Genomic DNA, 9,695 nt, shown 5'->3' on the forward strand with positions numbered 1-9,695 from the left:
TAGAGGGGTCAAGTATCTGAAGACAGTGAAGAAATCTTGAAGTAATTATTATTGAAATGTGGAGAGTCAGCTGAGTAGGAAGCACAGTATGTTTGTGGAGCAGCGTGGAGAACACAGATAAAGTTTATCATTAATTCATAGCTGTGTGATTTTCTCTAGCAGCGATTCGCAGCTGGGTACAAGCGTGGAGAAAGCTGACAGGTGAAGTGACTGGAGTTACAGTCTGGGGGGAGGGAAACGGATGTGGAGGAAGGACAGAGACGGAGGAGGTTTAGGATACTGGCAAGTGGGGGTTTTCTACAGCCCCTAGGAGCAAAGCTGGGTGTGCATGGAAATGAAGTCAGAGGGGGACTAAGGGATGGGTCAAAAAGCAGGCGAGAGACTGGGAGCAATTCAGTGAACTAGCTGTGATGCTGCAAGGTTATTCTCAGAGTATAAAGTATTTGATTGTATCAATTTACATGAGGAAAAGAATCTGCTTGCAGCAGAAGCAAAGAGAAGGTTAATGGGAATGGAAAAGTCTAGGAAAAGAGAAGGCAAGAAAATAACGAAACAGAAACAGACTCACAGATATAGAGAATAAACTAGTGGTTACCAGTGGGGGCAGGGAAAGGCAGAGGGGCGATATAGGGGTAGGGGATTAAGAGGTTCAGACTACTGTGTATAAGATACATAAGCTACAAGGATATGTTGTATAGCATAGGGAATATAGCCAATATTTTATAATAACCTTAAGTGAAGTAGAATCTATAAAAATATTGAATCATTATGTTGTATACCTGAAACTAATATAATATTGTAAATCAACTATCCTTCAATTATTTAAAAAAAAGAGAAGGTAGGATTCAGGACAGGCCACCCATGTGGACAGAGAGTCACACAGGAAAATGGCAGGACCTGGGTGGCGAATGCTGCTAATGGTGTGGCGTTTGACCTGGAACCCCAGGACTTTGGTGGTTGGAGGAAGCTATTGAGGTCGGATGTGTGGTTCCCTTGGGATGACATTGAACACTGTATTAGTGAAGATTCATTTTTTTTTTTTTAAAGCAAGCATCTGCCTTATTTATTTATTTATTTATTTATTTATTTATTTATTTATGGCTGTGTTGGGTCTTCGTTACTGTGCGAGGGCTTTCTCTAGTTGCGGCGAGCGGGGGGCCACTCCTCATCGCGGTGCGCAGGCCTCTCACTGTCGCGGCCTCTCTTGTTGCGGAGCACAGGCTCCAGACGCGCAGGCTCAGTAGTTGTGGCTCACGGGCCTAGTTGCTCTGCGGCATGTGGGATCCTCCCAGACCAGGGCTCGAACCCGTGTTCCCTACATTGGCAGGCAGACTCTCAACCACTGCGCCACCAGAGAAGCCCCCAGTGAAGATTCTTGAGAGAAATAAAACCAATAATGTGTGTGTGTTTGTATGTGTGTGTACGGAAAGGAAGGAAGGGTGAGAGATACTGATTGATTTATTATTAGGAACTGGCTTATGTGATTATGGAGGCTGAGAAACTCCTACCCAGGAGAACAGATAATATAGTTCCAGTCCAAGTCCAAATTCGGAGGCAGGAGAAGACTGATGTTCTAGCTTGAAGACAGTCAGGCAGAGAGGAAAAATTCTTTCTTAGCCTTTTATTCTATTCAGGTTTTCAACAGATTGGATGGGGCCCACCACATTGGGAGGGGCAATTTGCTTTACTCAGGCTACAGATTCAAATGTTAGTCTCATCCAGAAACGCCCTCACAGACACACCCAGAAATGATGTTTGACCAAGTATGTGGGCACCCCCGGCCCAGTCAAGCTGACACATAGAATTAACCACCACAAACACCTTGATTACATGAATGGTCTTACTCTTTTGGTCTTAAGTCTCCTGGATTATAAAACGAAGGGGTGAAGAAGATTATTCCTAAAAGTCCTTCTCATTTTAACTTTTGTGTTTTAAAGTGTAATTTCAAATCCTTAAGGTGGAAAGAAACATCGTATTAAAGTTCTCCTTAATTAAATATACCTCAAAATGACTCCTGTGAATCCACAGGTCTTAGAAATGAATGATTATACCCAGAGTCTGGCTAATCTTCACTACCTATCTGCTTTTTTTTAAAACTATAAAAGTCTTGAGAAAACAACTTTACACAGCACAGCCACAGAAACTTCTCCATCATTAACACACAGTTTCAAAAGTTTCCTGGACCACGATCCTAGTTCTGGGTTGTTCTCTGCCTTTGCTGAGCGTGGAGTAAGTGATATTGTGACATGGCAACATCATCTCAGGTGAGTCTGTCATTCAGGTTAATGTAGCAAACTTGCACACAGACAGTGTATTCCAAGTTGTTACTTTTGCTTGAGATCTGTGCATTTTACAGGTGGGTTAAATATATCTTTTTAAGTAGGTGTGCCTGAGATTAATAAAGACAGTACTTCCTGGAAGCAGAGGGTGGGGATGAGATGACATTTTGCAGTGTGGCACATTTGTCTAGTTTGGGGTTAAGGAAAGGAGAGTGTAAGCAGAGCCCTTGGTTTACACATTTCCGGCTGGAGGAGTTAGATGGAGAAGAGTCTTCTCCGACTGATACACTTTATCTATTCACTCCGCTTGGAATGCCCTTCCTCCATTTCTTCACTGGATGACTTAAAACAACCTCTGAAATGTCAAACTCCTCTGTGTAGCCTTTCTTGGCTAACCTTCCCACCCCATCTAGATCAGGTGCCTTACCTTTGACTGCCTGTCACCTCCTGTGTGTACCTCTGTCGTGGCGTTCCCCATGCCATATTTACTTGTCTTTTATTTCTGTCTCCCCAACAGAATGGCTGACATGTAAGAGGTGATTAATTTATACTGAAGTCATTTTATTGTGGACTTTTGATGCCTTTGTCATTATCTTGCTTCTGTCGCTATGTCTGGCAACTATTTTATATCAGTCACTGTGTTAGGAACTGGAAGAAGAATAATAAACAAGACATAGGAGGCCCTGACCCTCGTGAAACATGTATTCAGGTAGGAGATATTGACAAAAAGGAAAGCAGCAGAAAAAAAAAAAAAAATAAATGAAGTAGCCACCATTTGTAATTAGTTTGTTAGGAAGGGAATAAATAAGAGACTGAGAAAGAGGCTGATGGGTGGAGGTACTTTGGGTAAGACGAACAAGAAGCCTTTCCCAGTTGGGAAAGGGGGGCGAACTCCAGGCAGAGGAAAGGGCAGAATGAGGCCCTGAATTAAATATGGATGGAATAGAATGAGCTGGGCATCCTGGACAGACACAGGAGTGAGATCACACAGAGATGTTGCCCCATAGTTAGGAGTTCAGAAGGGAGGACTTGGGAGATGAGTGACAAAGTGCTGCAGGAACATCACCATCACAGTGAAGGAGATAGTACTGTCTTGGAGTCATGCAAGGGCAGTAAAGACAGAAGAATGTAGGTTTGAGATTATATGTTAAAGATAGAAATTGATCAGATATTTTGATGATTTAGATGTGAATGATTAAGGAAAGAAAGGAATCAAGGATGTTTCTCACTGAAGTAATGGATTGCTATGTACTGATCTCGGGAGATTTGGAAGAAGGAGAAAGAAACAGGCTCAAGGTCCTACTGTTATAGCACAGGGAACTGTATTCAATATCCTAAGATTAAAACATAATGGAAAAAGAATATAAAAAAGAGTGTATATGTATGGATAACTGAATCACTTTGCTGTACAGCAGAAATTAACACAACATTGTAAATCAACTATATACTTCAAAAAAAAAAAAAAAAACAGGCTCAAGAGAAAGATAAGAGTTCTATTTACATTTGAGATGTGTGTAAATTTTCCAAGAGAAGGCTGGAGCCAGGTAGTTGGATATGAGTTTTAAGCTCAGAAGAGCTCAGAGGCTTCACGTGTAAATTTAAAAGGCCTCCACATAAAGATCATAAGTAGTAGACCTGTGGAAATTGATGAGGTTATTTGGGGAAGAAAATGTAGAGAGAAGAGCAAAGAGGGCTCAGACAAGCTCTTTGGACCCCCATGATTTGAAATTTGGGGAAAGGAGGAGGAACCATTCAAGAAAACTGAGGAGAAACAGCCAGTAAGAGAGAAAGTGGTTTTAGGAAACAAAAGAGAAAAATTTTAAGGAAGGGGGAGTGCCATTGCTGAGAAGTTCAGTAACATGACTGAGAAGTGTCCATTGAACTTTGCACAACATGGAAGTCAGTGGGTGTTTCAGCACGAACAGTTTCAGTGAGCGGTGAAGTCAGAGGCTAGATTTCAGTAGTATAAAATTCAGAATTTAGGAACGGAGGCAGTGTGTGTAAGTCACCCTTTCAAGAAGTTTGGCTGTAGAAGAGAACTGAGAAATGGACCAGTAGGTATGGAGAGGTGTGGATCAATGAAGGATTATTGTTGTTGTTATATTCTTAAAGAGAGATAGTGGATTATGTTTTTAGGCCAAAGAAGATAATCCAGGAGAGGGGCAGAAATTAGAGGTTCAGGAGAAGAAAGATAATGTAAGGCTTGACGTCTTCTAGGATTTAAGAAAAGATGGAGTCCAGAACCCAAGGGAAAGGTTGAGCTTCGAGAGGGAGGAAGTATGTGATGAGTGCAGGTCAGTAGGTGGGTTTGTAGGTCAGAAGATGTGGGGCTTCATATCCAGTGGCTTCTATTCTCTCACTAAGAATGAGGTGAAACCATGAACTAAGAATGAGTGAATGAGTGATTGGACCTATTCTGTTTCTCATGGCATGAAACTAATTTTGCCAATTCCTAAGATAGTCAACATCTCTCTTGTCAGTACTCTTTGGCTTTGTAACTCCTTTTTGACAGGGACAGATTCCTGTTCATCTGTGCTTTTTCTTTTCTGACATTAGTTTGTTGTGGTAGTCAATAGTTTTTTGATGAGATTCAAAATTCTGTATCAGTCAATGCCCCCCAATCATGCTGCGGGGGCTAGGGCTGGCCAGGACAGCTGGCTCTGTGAGGTGGGAAGAATTGATCGTCATAGTTTCTGGACGGGCTTCTTCAAGGCTTCAGAGGAGACAGACGTATGAGAAAGAGAAAGCATTCGTGCAGGAAAAAAGGAAGAATAGAAATGATTAAAGGGAAAGTTTAACTTTTGCCATGTGCTACACAATATATAACACTCATTTCCATCTTCTACAAAACGTTTAAAAAAATTTGTCCTATTTGTCAAGGTTGACACTGGTGCTCTTCCTGGGCTCAGTGTAGAGTAAGAGCAGAGGCAACTCTGCAAGGGGCCCCATGCACATTTGGGTTACATTAATTTTTTTTTATTGTGAAATAAATTATTCATAGCCAAGGATGTATATAAAATATCTGAACAGTTTAAAATGTATAATTATGATCATCAAATAAACACTCAAGTTCCAACCAGCCAGCTTAATAGGAGAACATTGCCAGTTCTTCTGAAGATGCTTGGGTCAGCCTCCTCAATGGTACCCCTCTTCCAGCCTCCAGATGTAACAAATCACTCCCTTAGTTTTCTTTATAGCTTAATAATATGTTACCTAGTTTTGGTTATTTTTAAACTGTATATAAGTGGAAACCTTCTTTTGTGTTGTTTGGTTCCCTCATCATTGTGTTTCTTGAGATTTATCCATGTCCTTAGACGTACAACAGTTTATTTATGTCCACAGATGTGTAGTGTACCATGATATGGATATACCACAATTTATTAATACACCTTGCCTTTGACAGACACGTGATTTGTTTCCAGCTTTTTCTGTTATGACCAGTGCTGCTAGAATATTCTTGTATCTCATGGTGCAAGAGTTTTCAGACTATATACCTGGGAATAAGATTGCTAAATCATAGGTTATATTCCTAGTCAACCTCATCAGGGTATACTTTATTGCTTTCCAAAGTGATATGTTTTTTTACCAATTTTAGGTTGTCTTTTCATTACTGATAATACCAGAGACTTTGCAAACCTGGAGGCAGGGATATTACCTGGTTCTCCCTTTAGAGATAACCACAGTGCAGGAAATGGGTGGGCACTCTCAGGCCAGTGAAATTTTGGTGGCACATTTTCCTTTGTTTCACTTCTTCCTTCCCTAACCCTCATTCTCAGACAAGAATATCTCTTATCACATGGATGTGGTTAGGAGTCTCCCAGGAGGCTGAGAATGTCAGAAAACAGGAGATTCAAAGTTAGAGGCAGAAAAAGAAGGGGGCATTGGCCTGCACACATATTTGAGGGTCTGGAATGTTCAGAAAGCAATGAAGGAAGGGCTTGATTTGCAAACGTTCTGTTCAGAAATCTTGGCCCCAGACTTGAAATGCTTTTTGCAGCTAGGAATTCCTATGGTCACTATAGTATGGATTGTGAGAACTGCAAGTTTTCTAATCTTTCATCCCCTAAGGACATGGAAATATGGATATAACCCTGCCTGAAATTCTGCTATCCTGACACTCAGGCCACCTTGACCCCATGTTTCCTGGAGTAAGAGTACCTACTACCTACAGCTTCCTCTCTCTGTCCTCTTTCCCTCTAGGGAATCATTCATGAACCAATTACATTAGAAAAACAACCTCGAATCCTGACAAGATCCCTGAAAAGTACATACTGTTCCAACTTTAGAGATAAGAAAACTGAGGCTCAGAGAGGTGAGTAACTCACCCCGAATTAGATCGCTTCTAAGTGATAGACTTGAGAGTTGAAGTCACATCTGTTTAATTTCATCTGTGCTCTTCCTCCCTGTGCTTTCCCTGTTCTTCTATTTTCTGTCTTGTTTTTTATAACCATGTGGTCCTGAATGAGTGTCTTCTCCTGTCTGAGCTCTAGATCAAAAATTAGCAGTTCATATAGGCTTAATAAACATTTATTAAAAAATGAAAATCACCCTATGGACATCTTACATTCTAGTAAGAGTAACGTTCTGGGCCAGCAAAAGGTCTTTCTCCTTTCTACCTTATTATTGGTATTGTTGTTATTGTTTTTATATGTATCTCCTAAATCTACTCTCACAGCCTGGATCTAAACATGTGAGTTTAGCTTGTTCTACAGTTGGTGTGTGCCTACAATTAGGTAGGTTTTGGTTATAAAGCTTGCTCCGGTGTGTTGCTGGTTGTCTGTTATTTTGCTTTCATCCTATTTTGCCGGCAGAGAGCGTTTCCCCTCATGACAGTTAGGGTTTTTAGTGGAGGCTTTCCTGAGATCTGCTGTTACAAACTCACACACACCTTAGCTCTGGCATTTGTCCCAGAGAAGTAGTCAGGCTTGTCAGCACAAACAGCACACCCATCAGTACCTCGGGGACACTGCTATCACGACCTCCCAGGCTCTTTACTTCTCTAGTGACACCTCAACCTGCTAACAGGGTATCAGAGTCAGAGACAGAAGTTGTAATTCAAATGCGGGAAAGATTCAAATCAGTCTCTATCTTGGTGTGGCTGGGGGGAGACCCAGTCGCCACCACCTAGGATGCACCGGGAGGCTAAATGATTCAGACCTTTCTCCTCCTGGACAACCTCCCTGCTGCCTTGCATGCTGGTCCACCTCCCCTGCTTCTCTCTTACTCTCCTGGTTGGAGAGAAGGATGCTGGTTCTCCACTGTAGCCCTGATACAGCGGGAATGTGAAGGCCATGATCTGAGTTGTTCTCTATGACCCAAAATACTCTACCCCTAAGACAATAAATTGAGATAAAAAGAAGTTCTAAACCCTTCTAATAATGGTCATGCCACATGAAGAAAAATATTAGGGGCCTTGGGTTCTGGTTCCTTTTTGCAGTTGGTTGCCTTGTTATCCTGTGTCCTCTACTTGAAAACTGGGCAGAGAATCTCAAAGAATCATCAAGATTACTGAGGATAGCAATGGATGAGAGACCAGAAGTTTTTCATAGTCTGGAATAGGGGCTGGCAAACTTTTTCTGTAGAAGGGCAGATAGTAAATATTTTAGGCTTTGTGGGCCTGTCTGTCTCTGTTTGGATTTACAATCCTTTAAACACGTAAAAACCATTCTTAGCTTAGGAGCCTTACAAAAATGGACCACAGGCTGGATTTGGCCTGTAGTTTGCCAACTGCAGCCCTATAAGCTCATCTTCAATTTTAGAGCAGCTGGATAATAGAGAAAAAACTTCTGGAGACTTAATATGATATATTTTGGGAGGAAGCAATGAGCAGAAATATTAAGATCAAGTGTGACTAATTAGGAAATAATCTGGAAAACAAAATGAACAAAAGAAAGTAAAGGGAGGGAAGAACAGAGATTGTGAGGCAATTATTTAAAGGAATTAGAAATGTGGAAAAAAGGCAAGAATATGGGATGAAAATTGAATGGAGAGTATCTTGAATCAAGTAGAGTCTGGGAAAATGGAGAAAACAAGGCAGATTTTCTCCTAAGGATAGTTACTGGCAAATACACACAAGCCCTGTTGTGTAACAGACTGGATTTGCATGGGGATTTAAGGAGGAATTTACTCCCATCTTGTGGCTTATCACTACAGTCTCCTTTTAACCATATGTGTCGGGTCATAGGTCTTTACTTGCTTTCCTGCCACAATCCAACACTGTTAGTTTAGTGCTTGTTCAATCAGCTTTCATGATTAAAAAGAAAAAAAAAGGAGGGAAAGAGTGCATTACTGCCATGGAGAGTAGATTGGCAAGGGTGATTGGGAAGGATGCCAGTCGTGGAAAATTTTCTGTGGATTGGGAAATAAGTGCAGGAATATGTCATGGCACTTTAATCAAAATATGAACCTTTTTTCCCCCCAGATAACTGATCATAAGAAAATATTGAAGGTGGAGAAAGAGGACAATTAGAACATGAATGTAGAGGTAATACATGTTGAAGAGAAAATAAGGAAAAGGATCTCAAATGTAAGACCAGGTTGGAAGACAGGTAAACAGGCTAATTTTTGCTGGAAGATCATTTGAAAGGCAGAGACTTCTAAATACCCAAGAAATACTGAACATCACAAGAAAGGGCCCATTGCCTCAGAATTATGAAAGAGCACTGAAGTAGGAATCAAAACATCTTGGCTTTAGTTTTTAGTCTGCTCTGTACTGATTATGTGACTTTAGGAAAGTCATTTAGCTTATCTGAGTCTTAATTTCTTCACAAGTAAAATGGAGATCATATGTTTTTCTTATTTTATACTACTGTTTTGATTTGTACATGCATATTAAAGGCCTTTGTAAAATATTAGGAACTATGATAATGACAGACATTTTATGAGTTTTAGTATTTTATTATTATTTATTACTATTTTATTAGTGGGTTGACTTCACTCATAGAGCAGGCTGTGTACTATGATTGAAGGGCTTCCAAAGGACTAGCTGCCTGTCAAATTTCTCCTAAATTGGACTGTGATAACATGAGTTAATCATTTTCGTGGAGTCCAAGATTTCTACAGTCCTTAGGTAATGAAAATAAAGAATAGTAAAAATGCAGATATATTAAAGACAGGATCAATTCAGTTGTGTACATCTTAGCTCTTGATTAGCTGGTCTTCTAGCAATGTCTTGAGAGAATGGGGCAGAATTACCATTAAATAGAAGGGTCCAAAGAGCTTGGGGTCACCATGAGAGCACTGAATGAATGCCTGTCTGAACATCAGAGGAGAGCAAGGCATTAAGGAAGAGAGGAACGGTCTTCTGCAATTGACATCACAGTTTTGATGACTTAGGCTAGTTTATTCTGCCCATTTCTAGGGTTTTTGAGAGATGGCAGCTTGTGATCCTTTTTCCTTTGAATTCCTTCCCAGTGC

At 40.7% G+C, this 9,695-nt stretch overlaps 1 long non-coding RNA gene across 1 annotated transcript in view; it reads left to right on the top strand.

Moving 5' to 3' along the window:
- The first annotated feature begins 371 nt into the window (after positions 1–371).
- Positions 372–9,695, top strand: part of LOC309635989 — a 47,909-nt gene continuing 38,585 nt past the window's right edge. Inside the window, exon 1 of the long non-coding RNA XR_014249146.1 lies at positions 372–6,591. This is a non-coding gene — a long non-coding RNA (uncharacterized lncRNA). The remainder of the gene's footprint in view (positions 6,592–9,695) is intronic.

The sequence above is a fragment of the Balaenoptera borealis genome (genome assembly GCF_965194805.1).
Source record: "Balaenoptera borealis genome assembly, chromosome: 1".
Lineage (NCBI taxonomy): Eukaryota > Metazoa > Chordata > Mammalia > Artiodactyla > Balaenopteridae > Balaenoptera > Balaenoptera borealis.